We start from the raw sequence: 13,655 nt of genomic DNA on the forward strand, positions 1-13,655 counted from the left end.
ATGTGTTACATGATTACTGGATAATAAAACTCCAAGTTGCAAGCAAGCAAAACTGTTTACTGCAACTTTGGACCAAGCACTAAAGATTACAGATGAGTTAATGGCAGCGAGGCAGAGACGGCAGCTGCAGCGGCTGTGTCCGAGCTCCGGGGCAAAGTTGATGGAGGTGCATTATGACAAAAAAAGGTGGGACGAAATTGTTAAGATCCAATATTGAAGCCAAATTGCAGGACCTGGACTGCAATCTTACAGTCACAAAACAGAGAAAGTCTTACTGAATTTAGGATGGATAAATAAAATCAGCAAAGTTGCCCACAGCACTTCTGCTGTTAAATTCTATCATCTGCACCAGGTGAATTATTGCAGCACACCGCTTTTTTTTTCTTCTTTGAAGCAGAGAAAGTTTTCACCTTTGCCTGTTATCCACTTAGTGTGTCTTGGTGAGCCAATAGCTACTTATCAAATCAACCCAAGTGCACTGTCATCTTGATAACTCATGTTGTTTTCATGTTTTTAGTACCAAAGAAGAGTCTTGAGATCACGAATGCCTCTCACTGAACAGATATCATCCAAGAAAAGAAAAAAATGACCTTCTTTCAGAAGCTAGCAGCTCTTCCTGTTTTTTTTTCCTGCAGAATTGCACTACTTTAAATCTATAATTAATTTTACCAGCATTTGGCCCACAACAATATCCTGTGACAGGTGGACCCAGAGACTTTAATCATAATACATAATCCACTTTGTTCACGGCATCTGCATTTGCTGACTTTCCCTTTTTTTGAAGAATTACTAACTACTGCCAAGTCTGAGCAAATAACAACAGTGTTTGGAAATAAGCCAGACAAATTGTAGCAGGGCAACAGACCATCGGTCCCAATTTGGGTCATGCACTTTCATTTTCAAATCCTTTGCACATGGATATTGTTTTTGTCCCTCACTCTGGGCACTTAGCATTGTGTATGTGGGTATATCCCCACATACACAAACTAAGGGTGATTAGCCAGCATTTACAAACGACTCTATAAAGGCATTTATTGTTGATAAAATGAAGGAGTAACTGTGCCTCTTTATATCAAGGAAGTAAAATTATATTTGCATGAAATTTAGAGTTCCAGTGAAACAAGACGTTTTGTGCTGAGAGCAGGGGAAGCTTTGCTTAAAAGTATGTTCAGTTACACAATATTATATTCTCATTTTGTCATCGAGCTTCTTGTAAAATATTGACAATATACCTTTTAATAAGGAGGGATCGTTTGGAAGGCTAGGATGGTGGTGTTGAGGTAAAGACTTTGGATCAGAGTTTGGATGACACACATCCAGCCTGAACAGTCCAAATGTACCAATACAGAGCCTGAAATGCACAGTGACAGATCGCAGTGGATTTAAAGAACAGGGAAAAGGGGTCATTGGGCAAGAGAGATTTTGAACAAGGTTATTATGAGAGTGTAGGAAAAAGTGGCAAAGAAAGTGTAGCAGCAGCAACAACGGCCAATATAAGCAAGAGGAATAACGACTAAATGAGAGCGGTTAGATCTGTCATTTCTTTATATTTTGCTTCCAAGAAGCCAGACTTTCTTGTAATTTTTTATGTGGTCTTGAGCATTCTCCAGGTCTTCTGAAGGTCATTTTCTTTTGGGCTTTAGCTACCTTTTCCACACAATTTTAGTTTAGTCCTTGTATCTGACCATTTCAAGCAGATTTCCTTCAGCAAAGATGACCTGGGAGATGGATCTGGCTGTTCAGTTTGGCCACTGTGTTCACTAAAGCCCCATCAGAAATAGTCTCAGTAGAAGGGTGGTTGTCAAGTCAGTCTTAAGGAAGGAAAAAAGGGAGAAAAGGCTGAGGTATGCCAAATGGCATACAAACTGGACCCAAAATAAGTCAAAATGATCCCACACTGCTTTAATAACATTGAGGTGCAGGCTCAGAAAAGGGCAATCCACAGCTGATGTATGCTTTTACAACACTAGCAGTTTTTTGGGGATCACTGTCATGCTGAAAAATGAAGCTGTTCCAAATCAGATGTTTTCCAGGTTGAATTAGATGGTGGACCAAACTCTGATGGTACTTCAACAAGTTCCCCAACAGCAGTTTCTGTGGCTTCTTTTCCAGTTTCCTCAAAATTTTAAGTGCAAACTGCACACCATGCTATGATAGATGCAACAAAAGAAGTGGCAACAAATTATGTGCATTTACAACTGACTAATAAAAAAAGAGCCTAAAGATACAATTAAATACAATTTTGCTAAGTCATCTGTCATGTGTAGACACAACACTGATTCATACTTTTAGTCAGGTGCATTTTATGTTTCAATAATTCACAGGTCAGTGTTAACGGTCAGGTACAACGACTGAAGTGAAAATGATTGTAAATCAGTCCCATGTCCAAAGAAAAACTTTGAAAGACCTCCAGGAAGCCTGGAGAACTACTGCTCAAGACCACTTTCTATAAAATTACAAGAATGTCTGGCTCCCTGAAGCCTTCTGCACAGTATCAAAACTGAATGCCAGTTATGCATAGTTGAAAGAGAAAAACAAAGTTTGTACCATGGTGTGCCATTATTTCCATCATTTATCTCAATTTCTGTCCCCACCATCACAGCAGAGGTCGCCTCTCCATCAGTCGGCACGTCAGCAACCAGGAAAGCAGGTGAGCCGCATTTCCATTACGTCCGACCTCCCAGCTCACCAGTGTGTGCCACACAGTAACACACACAAAGCAAACAGCAGCCAGCAGGCACTCCTGGCACAGTCGCACAGATTCTTTTAACCACGTGTTTGTCAGAAGGTGAAAAGAGATTGGGGTGCTTGTGTGAGCGCTCAGCGGACACACTGCTGTTGCTTCTATAATATTTTCCACTTGGCTGCATGTATCAAGACAGGAAGGAAATTAACAGCTTGAGGTGTCTGAGTGATGCTGCTTCAGCTGCCGCTAGCTGTGTGTGTGTGTGTGTGTGTGTGTGTGTGTGTGTGTGTGTGTGTGTGTGTGAGAGACAGATAGAACTAGAAAGCGAGGGAGAAAAAGAGGAAGAGAGAGAAAGATGCTTTCCTCCATGACTTATGGTATGTGGCCCGGGTCATTTGTCTGGTGAAGTTCTAATGCCAAACTTTGCAAAAGTTTTCAGACAGGCCATAACACGGTCCACCTACCAGAGCACATAAGCTCTATTACTAAGAAATTCCTCTCTCGCTCTCACTCACTCTCTCAGCGTAGAGGTCCCATATTTTATTGCATGCTCTGAAGACAACAGATAACTACCGCAGAGTTTCTTGTTTGGGGAAAATAAAAAAAAATAAAAAATGCCATCCACTTTGAGAGAAGTCTGGAGCCTGTCTTCTTGAGAAATATTAAATTGATCCCCAAACACACCTGTTTTTGAGCATTAGTCCCAAACAGATGTATTCTTAGAGAAATAAATCTGAAGAAAATCAATTTTATTGGAGTGCTAAATTCTCACCGCACAGGCTTGATAAGTGGCTCTGGAAAGTTTGTTGCTTGCTACTTGGTGAAGCTTTCCGGGTCTTTATAACTCCACACAGTTGATGTTTTTAGTGTGTTTAATGAATGCATTTCACACATGATTTTACCAATGTTTTATGGCGGTTTTTGTGTGCACACATTAGTACACCTTGGCCTGTGTATGTGTGCACATTTTTGACAGTCTGGATGGAAATACATTCATTGTTATCGGTCACAATTTAACCAGAGTTGCTACGCTCATATTAGTACATGCTTGAGAAATAAACCAGCATGTTTAGGATGGCAGGAGAAACCAGAACTCCAAGAACTGAGCCAAATTTTTGCATAAATTGCTTTTGGTTTGAACTGTTCCTTTAATCTGTTTAAGTCGATCCTTACATGGTTTCTAATAGCAATCAAGAGGGATGGAAAAAAAGTTGCTCAACCGCTCATGTGACAAGACAGAAAAAAACATAAATGCACAGATCAAAAAATAATGACTTATGATTCAATTTCTGCTCTAACTGCAGTCAAAGCAACCCTACCACACCTGTCGTTCTCTGCAAAAAGGCGAGCTACAAACTTTTTGGTGCAGCATTCAGCAAGTTTTGAGACACCAAGTACCAGATGATTGAAAATATAGATTTTCAGTAGAGCACTCCTTAAACACTCCCTGAAGAATAAGAGGTCACCATGACCACAGCACCGGTAAAGCCCCAACTGTCAGGCGCAGTGGCCCGTGGACATGGGATGGACTCAAGCGCAGATTCAAAACCGGAGGCCAGGGGTGAGGTGTAACGAAAAGAGACTTTATTTTTACAATGCTCAGAGGCTAACAGAAAGTGCAGACTAGAATCAATGAACATAAACTAGATGTCTGAGGCGAGAGAAAAATACTGTGGTGAAAACTAGATGGCAGGGATAACTGGGTGCAGGTACTGGGCAGGGAAAACTGTGGCGGGCCCGGGCACTGAAACAGAGGACAGAGCAGTCAGGGGAATCCCACAGAGGGTTGCGAGTGAATCTAAAAAATAGTACACTGAGCTGTCTTACAAGCTTGCAGGTGGGGGTTGCGTGGAGGGGGGAGGCAGGAGAGGTCCAGGTGGGTGCTGCATGCAAGGCAGGGAGGCAGGCAGGAGAAAATGGCAGCTCCAAAACGGAGAGGGATTACCGGTGGCAGCAAACGGGTATCCAGGAGAACTTGGTAGGTGGTTTTCAGAGGCTGACGAAAAAAACAGAGATACGGTTAATACACGCGATTAGTCACCAAGGAACGGACGTGAGGCCGAGAACTGACTAAAGTTGGCAGATAATCTGGCGAAGACCAGTTGAGTGCGCCGGTCATAAATACTGCTGGTCCGATTGCCATCAGGTGAGGAACAACAAAGACTCCACCCAGTGGGGAGGAGCTGATGCTGTGGAAAACCACCCAGACCACGACACCAACAATCCTGGGCTGACACATAATGGAAGATTTGTATAGCGTCTGTGTTTCTGCGTCTTCACTCTGTCAGGTGTGTGAAGCCACATCTCTTTTGTAAATGACTGAGTAACAGTCGTGTTTCTGTGTGGATATTGGAGTCCATTAATTTTGCATGTGTACAATGTGGGAGCCTGACAAATCCTTTTATATCAGAGAGTGTGCATGTGTGGGTGTGTGTGTGTTTATTTGTCTGGGATCACACATAGCTTTCAGACATGTTTATCTTCAACATTAGTGTGTGTCCGAGAGTGTGTACACGTGTGTACTTCAGAGTGTGAAATCCCATTAAGTGTGTTAAAACCCCTCTCTGGCCTACTGCCTGTTTGGAGAGGCAGACGCCCTACACACAGACACGCTCGCAGTTGTCACACCTGTATGTGTGTTTGTTTTGTTACGCAGGCATCTGTGTATGTTTCTGCGTGCGGATATGGATGCACATCGGCTTTTGGAGAAGAGCTATATCGTGTGATGGTAATTTTCAGGTGAATATTTTCTACCGAAAATAGCGTTTGTGAATCTAATGTGGGTTCAAGGTCTCGTTGGTATCTAGAAGCTTTGGAACCATGAATATGTCACAAACTCAAAAAGTCTGCATACTACATATGACCACAATTTAATGTGTAATCTGTACAATTCCTTTGAAAAGCAAGGTGAAAGCTTTCAGAAGGGGACTTCACAAGTCTTTAGCTTCCACTTATTTCTTTGTATGATGCTAGAAAAATAGAAAATAGACTCAGTGGCTTATTGAAATGTGCAAACATACGTGGAAATGTATGTAAGGCAAAAATAGAGTTGTTATAATGTTTGTAAAAGTTCTTCACGGCTTCTCCAGACCTGCTGATGGGTTAAGGATGTTCTACAGTCTCCTAGAGTAACTGCCTGTCTCCTAAATCTCCTCTGCACCCCTCTATGGGAAAAAATGTCAGTGGCCTTAACCTGTAAATGCATTCCTTTTCTGGGGGGTGTCTCATCGTTGGATCTTTCGTTAAGGAGCTGAAACTAAAGAAAAACATTCAAGCCTGGCTAAATTTTGAAACAAGATACACCAAGTCTTCCAAAATGTGTTGTGCTCTGATGTAAATGGTATCTTTGACACAAAAACAGCACTAATATACTACATATTCATCAAAACAACACCATTGCCCCTGTCGAGCATGGCGGTGGTTGTGTCATGCTTTGAGGCTGTTTATCTGGGAATTCAGTCAAGGTTTAGAGAATCTGAAAAATTTCAAATACTATTCAATTTGAAGCACACGTGCCCACCACACAGCTGAAATTGAACATTTTAATACGAATGTGTGCCAGTGCAGCAAGATCGCAGCTGTTGGCTGATTCTTTGGAATGACAGGCTCCGTTTGGCTTTCGAGAATACTTCAATAAAGACCTTTTCCCGATTGCTAGAGTGCCACGGCTTTCTCTTTTAATGTCTGTGGTGATAAAAGCTGGCTCACTCTCTTGTTTTTTATTTGTTGGTTTTAGGTCAGAGCTCTGTGGCAGTCATTCTCTAGCACCACACTAGAAAAGCTATTTTTGTGGACTTGCCTTTCTTCACAGGGGCACTGACATGTCAGAGTTGGAAGTAAACTATCTGTGCTTCCTACGATGCCTTATGAGATTACTAGATGATCAAACCATGGATAGATGGATGGTCCGTAACAAGTGGTCAGATGTTTACGAGCTGGTATCATTACACGGTTGCGCAGGGCTGTGCGAGATTACATGACTTTTTGAGAGAATTCTCTTAATTAGAACCAAAGCAATTAACGCAAATCATTAATTACTTTACTTAGTTTTTAATGCATAATTTAAGAGCACTTCGTTAGCTGCTTTGAAATAAGCAGTAGGAGGGAGTGAGGCTGTGGCTTAGAGTCTATTCTTGACCTTGGCAACGAAACAATTGACAAAATAATCTCACCTCAAGGTCTGTTTATGGCAACTGTTCCCTTCATCTACTCAAAAATGAAGTAAATGTATCTTAAAGTATTAAAATTGTGTATGTGACTCAGAGATCTCAGTCTGTCAACAAAAACATGTCTGAGAAAAAATAAACTCATACTTTAAACAATAAGACCCTGGCGTCATAAAGAAATCTAATATTTGGAAGACTGTTATGAAGACAAGCTCTTTATTCCTTTTGAACCACTGACGAGAAAACATGAATCCATTCAGCCAGGACTTTTCTTTTCTCTCACCTTCAGTTAAGGTCTTTTTCTTAGAACCAGCCAGGACCCAGAAATGCTGACTGCTGAGGAGAAATTGCTTTTTGAGGGACGCCCATATAAACAGAGTTCTAAAATATATCTATCATTGTTGAATAAAGGGCTTTGTGCTACGTTTTCACAAATCTACAGAGAGACAGCGAGATGGGAATCAGATTTGAACACTACAACTGAGGAACATCTGTGGTCAGATCTGTGTCATCAGCCACTGTGAATACGCAGCATCGAGCATTTAACCATCACTTCTGTCCTGAGCTACGACCTACTCTGCATACACGACAACTCCAAACGTTCATTATCTGAAATGAGTTTTAAATGTGAGTTGAGATCGTTCCTGACTGCAGTGACGAACATTTGGCATGACATGTGGGAAACTTCCTTCATTTAAATTACCTTTAAATTGACAAAATAAACAGTTCTTTGATTCAACTTTGAATTCACTTTGTGAAAATGTGCTACACTGCAAATGTTTGGCAGTCTCCTTACTTCTAAATGGAACTGAGATGTGAACAGTTACATTCACTTTGGAAACGTTTGAATAAATTCTATATAATACTGTGCAAAACTCTTGAACCGACCGTTATTTCTTTATATTTTGCTTCCAAACACCCACATTTTCTCAAACATTTCAAAAGTGGTCTTGAGCGATAGTTCTCCAGCCTAAGTTGTTCTTTGACTGCTTTTTCACTCCTTTTCAGTCCACTTCTTGTACCTGACCATTTTCAAGGTCTTTGTGTGTGTGTGTGTGTGTGTGTGTGTGTGTGTGTGTGTGTGTGTGTGTGTGTGTGTGTGTACAAAAGGTAACTTCTTGATGTGTGCTCAATCATCCAGGTAAGTAAATCTCCAAAAGTTGATTCTGTTCATCTGGACGTAGCGTTTTGTGGGAGAAACGTTTCGTCACTCATCCAAGTGATTCTTCAGTCTCAACTGACTGCATGTTTCCCCAATTGAGGAGGGGGGCTAAGGGTACATCTTTTGCCATCTTGCAGTGCTGTGATTGCAGCCATTCCTCAACTCTCTATGGAGTCATGGTCATTGATCAATGGTCTTTCATCAATGGGCTTTGATTAGTGGTTGTTGAACAATGGTCATGAGAATTTCCATATTAATGATCAATGAACTGACCTCACAGCCCATTGTACCTTCAGTGGGCTGGTTTCAGTCATTATGTAATGTGACGTTTCTCCCTCTGACAACGCTACGTCCAGATGAACAGAATCAGCTTTTGGTGACAAAAGGTAACTTTATTGATAGCACTGGTTCAACAGATGAATCAGTGTTGTGTCCACAGAAAGATCCAATTATCAATGGCATCTTTAGGCACTTTGTCTCAAAACATTCACAGTAATTTGTTTCCATTCCTTCAGTTGAATCTACAAGAACAAAGATAAAAATAAATCTCTGTCTGACAGGCATAAAATAGTATTTTTACTGCAGCAGCGCTGTGTTAAAGAATAAAGGTGGTCATACCAAATATTGACTTTCAAAGTTGTTGAAATTATACAAACTCTGTTTTTGCCTACTGTTCTGTATTTCCAAGTATGTTTGCACATTCAATAAATCACTGCGCATATTTTCCATTTTCCCATAAAAATCTAAAGAAATGAGGGGCGGCTAAATACGTTTGCACAATATTAAATGTTAGCAGAGTGGCACTTTATGTTTCTTTTGGAGGCATTCCAGTATGAGCTTGCTTTATTAATATCAGTCAAGCGAGCTTGCTTGTAGCTGGAAGCTCAAGTTTCTCTGCGTTTATCTGCACTGGCTGAATGTTCAAAGATGTTCGATGAGTAGCTTAAAACTGTTAATTAATTTTTTATGATGAGGGTTTTTTTCTGTCTTCTGGTAGTTGTTGTTCTTCAAATGCTAAAAGAATACAAGTAAAAACAAGATTACAACTGATATTTAAAGAGACCTCCAGATGTGATTGTTTTCAGGTAGCACACTCAGCACTCCATACTAAGAGTAAGAAATGGGAGATTTAATTCTAAGGCAAAATGAACTACGTGGCATGTTTCCAGTCAGCTCCTCGCCCTCATTTACTGAGCCGTGTGACTCTTTCCACCTCTGCTTCCCATCTTTCCTCCTTCCTCTTGTTCTCCTCTCTGAATACCAAATGCATTACATAACCGTACAATGTTTCGCCACAGAGGATCATCCACGGCATCTCACATGTCCACATCTCTCTACAGGGGAGTGACAAGTGTAGCACCGCAGGGCCCGTGGAGGAGATATATATCAGCACTGCCTATTATTCTGGCATAACCCTCTCACTGCAAAGACAGCGAAAGACAGACAGGAAGACACTCTGTGATGGAGAAAAAGACAGAGACAGATACGACACAGATATTAGATCAGGATGAGAAAAGTACAAGCTTGTATCAATAGCATTATTCTCCACATTTTGTCCTGTCTGGCATGCCTTACTGCATAGAAGTCTCTCTCTCTCTCTCTCGCTCCCAACTGCTGGGTAGCAAGCAGCATAGAATTTCTATAATAGAAATGTCCGTCACGCTCCGTGTTTCCATATCTCTTATAGAAACGTCCATCATGCCAAGTCTGGACGTCAGCTTAACCTCCAAACTCCTCTACCCCTCGCTCCATCCATCGCTCACTCCTCGGCCCGCCCCCACTTTTTAAACCCCTTACCCTCGTGACTGAGTAGAGAGGGGGAGAGAAGACTCTTTTGCTTTCATTCCTCCCTCAAGGACGTGTGATGTTGTGTGATGTTGAAGCCTTATATCCGTAATAGTCAATCACTGTGGTGGGGGGAGAGTGGGGAGGGATGGGTGAGACTGAGAGTCAAAACAAATTACATTCTCACAGATGTCTTTGAATCACGCGGACGACAGGCAGACGCATACTCGTGCTGCGCCTCCCGGTTGTGAGAGATGTAGTAGAACTTGCCTCAGAGCGTGGCGCTTTTGATCTGACTTCCTTAAACTCCCGTTCCTCCTTTCTTCTCTTTTTCTCTCGTTCTCCATTCCTCTTCGCCTTTTCTTGCTCTGTAATCTAACCTAATCCAGATGACTCACTTTCATCGATTGCACAAATGTGCAAAGTCTGTGTGTGTGTGTGTGTGTGTGTGTGTGTGTGTGTGTGTGTGTGTGTGTGTGTGTGTGTGTGTGTGTGTGTGTGTGTGTGTGTGTGTGTGTGTGAGGACTTTTGTACTGCCCAGAGCTGACTGTGTGATACGGTTTGTTGTGAGGTCCCAAGATACTGAGAAAAGATGAATTCTTCACATGCGTGGGAAATCAATAAGCATCGAACATAATCAAAACACAGGAAAGGGATTCACTTATGCTCCATTTTAACGCTAAATCTATATTTAACCAGATTGCACCTTTTGGGATCCAAAATCTGCAAGGGAGTCCTCACCGATAAGACAGCCATATTCTGTAGATAGAGGTCTTAGATAAATAATACAGCGTAAAAAGTTCTGGGGACAGACAGGCAGAACGACAGAGAGACACAGGCCTAGCATCCCCCCCAAAAAAGAAAAAAGAGAGAAAAAAAAAACTTATTCAAAGCAATGACAACTCCCAAGGATTCATCTCACACAGCTGCAATGAATGCTTTGAACTCTGCCAGAGAAATGAGTTTCTGAATTTTCGAGCCTTTAAGAAGACAAATTTACACGATGCACTCAAAGCATCATAAAGACTGTCTAGAACATCTCTGTCAGGGCTTGAAGCTACAAAGGGAAAACTGTACACTGCTAACGTCCATATATTTGTGCTGGTTACATAAATACCCAAATAATTTGAGAGCAATCCCAAAATAGCCTTGCAAATCAACATACAGCATTAAGAGAAGATGCATGTGACAGTATTTGTAGAACGTCTAGTGGGTGTAAGAAAAAATCAAGTACAAGGCGAAAACTCAGTTAACCTGACATGCTTGTCTTTCGGGTGTGGGAGGAAGCTGGAGTTCGCGGTGATGACCTGCACAGGCACAGGGAGAACAAACTCCTCATAGGAAGGTCCCGGTCAACTGGCAGACTCAAACCCAGGACCGAGCTGCTCTGACGTGACAGTGCTAAACACCACACCCAGAAAACAAAGTTGAACTGAAATTCTTCAGACTGTTTGTGTAAGAGAATACTAACTTAAGCAATTAGTAGTTATTTTTAATACTATTCCAGAGGATGAAACCCTTTTTTGGCTATTAAGTATTTTTGGATTCAGAATTTAAGCTAAGCTAACCTTCTGGGCCATCGTTCTTTCATAAGACTGCGTGAACGACATTTACCCTCCACAGCAGTCCCAGTTTCTCATTTGACCTGTTGGAGAAATTAAGTGCTTACACCTGGCCTAATGTGTAATTGCTAATTTGCAGATGTGCACATGTGGTTTTCAATCGTAAGTGAAGCTAATTGTGGGCTAAGTTAACAATACAAGACAGCAACATCCACAATCAAAGTCTCAAACGAGGCATCGAAAAAGCACAGACTGATGTCATGGCAGACATGTTCATCTCTTACAGTTTATGAGGAAACCCAAGCACAGATGTACAGTCAGTGGTTCACAAAAAAACTCCACCATGTCATCTCATTGAAAGCTTTTAAAGTAAAGTAGAGTCAGGTGGAAATGTTAGGTTTGCATAAGCCGTAACACAGCAACAGTTAACGGTGAGGGTCTTATCAGTGAGAAGCACTGCTGCAATAAATGCATGCATCAGGCAGTCTGATGAGTTTCAGGGTGGAGATGGCCAGATTCCACTATTTGTTATAGAAATAGTGGAATAGTGTATACCTCTTTTCTGAAAAGAAAAGAGGTATACAATTTTAAACTCCAGATGAAACCATTGCATTAATATGCTATTATTATGCTATTATTACAGGCATACCAGTTAAACCTATTCTGACAGGACTTCTACTTACATTTAAATATAGTACGACTTCACAGTAAATGCACACATACACACACATACATATACAGGTATATGGGCAACATAGGTCATTTGTCTTCCTCATTCTGCCTCACCTTCTTCATCATTTTTCCGTTCATGGCTTCCAGCCGCTTTGTGCCGCTGCTGCTTTCCACATTGCTTTTGAATGGTAATGAAAGCACTGGCATGAGTTGAGATGCACCACTACACACAGAAATGGGGATCTACATCTCCTTATGTATGTGGGTATATGACAGTATCCCTGTTATTAATGCGCGCATGTTTTAGCCTCATTCACAGCCTGCCCAGGAGTGCAACCCATCTCCTTAGTGTTGCTCATCGGTCACATGGGGGGAAAAAAAGTGAAAAATGATGTAGAAGATGTTAAAAAATAGACAATTCAGTTCTACTAGTAAGAACATTTACTTTTAATTTACATTTACGTTAAAATTTTTTGCAGCGGTAAAAACTGCTGATCTTTTTAATGATCATGCAGGTTTTTAATCAAACTTCCAGTTTATCCCAAAGTAGGAACACCAAGCACTTTATTATGAAAACCGTCATTACATCGACCAGTCCCATCTGCTGTCAAAACAACCTAAATGTTTTATGCCATAGATTCTACAAGATGTTGGAAACATCCATTTGAAATGCTGGTCCATGCTGACATGATTGGATCGCGTGGTTTCTGCAGATTCGTCAGCCATACTTTCATGTTGTGAAAATCTCAGGAGATCAGCAGTCTGAGAAATACTCAAACTCACCCATCTGGCATCAACACTCACATCACGGCTGCAGTGACGGAGACCGCTTTTTGTCTTGACTCTGATGTTTGATGTGGACATTAGCTGAAGCCCCGGACTTGTGTGCTGGATCTTATGCTTAGTACTGCTGGTACATTGTGTGACTAGGTAATTGCAGGCATAAACAGGTGAGTGTTTGCATGATAAAATGAAGTTATCACCCAAAGGAAAAGAAAACTGAGTGCTACTAGAAACCTGGAATAAAATAAAATATATATTCCCTCACTTGGTACTTTCATGACTGTGAAGCAGAGAGCTGTACAACCTGTCAGCGCAGACTTTTCCATCTGGTGACTTGAAGATTCACAGTAAATGAGCACAGTTATTTTCACTTGGTGACTCCTTGTGGCCTTTGGATTGAGAGACCATGCCCATTAGGGTTAAAGTTGATCACTCAGGACAATACTGCATTGATGAGAAGCAACCCTTCCCTATAGGGGGACAAAATGCCCATTACAGCACAAGAGACTTAATGGACACCTTTCAGGAGTCAAGGGTTCAGGATTTTCCTTTGACGTGAACCTCTCTATATGCAGCTGACAAACACCGACTAAATATTCCTTGATCCATTTAAATGAGAGCATATAAAATAAACCCTTCAGGGATCTGCACCAGAAAACTTGTTTCTTTCTCTTTAGCCTCAGGGCGTAACCTAAAACCAGGTGTCTCTGAAATGTGTAAAATATCAAACCAACAGGACTGCAACTCTGTAGCTTTCTCAGCAGAGATAGAAAGAACAGCCTTCAGCTTTGTAAACAGGATACATCATCTGCAATCTACTTTCTCTGCTTGACTCTCTT

The 13,655-nt window shown here is 41.4% G+C and overlaps 1 protein-coding gene across 2 annotated transcripts in view; it reads left to right on the forward strand.

Annotated features, from left to right (window-relative positions):
* Nucleotides 1-13,655, forward strand: part of LOC147327452 (protein ELFN1-like) — a 138,674-nt gene that overhangs the window by 103,721 nt on the left and 21,298 nt on the right. Inside the window, exon 3 of one of the 2 annotated variants that reach the window (XM_086295099.1) lies at nucleotides 2,603-2,650. The exons of the other annotated variant lie outside the window; for it this stretch is intronic. The gene's annotated coding sequence lies outside the window, so the exon portion shown is untranslated. The remainder of the gene's footprint in view (nucleotides 1-2,602; nucleotides 2,651-13,655) is intronic. 2 annotated transcript variants of the gene reach the window in all.

The sequence above is a fragment of the Aulonocara sp. 'chitande type north' Nkhata Bay genome, linkage group LG6 (assembly GCF_057382095.1).
Source record: "Aulonocara sp. 'chitande type north' Nkhata Bay isolate Kocher_YH1m ecotype deep benthic linkage group LG6, A_spYH_male_GT1.1, whole genome shotgun sequence".
In the NCBI taxonomy this organism is placed as follows: domain Eukaryota; kingdom Metazoa; phylum Chordata; class Actinopteri; order Cichliformes; family Cichlidae; genus Aulonocara; species Aulonocara sp. 'chitande type north' Nkhata Bay.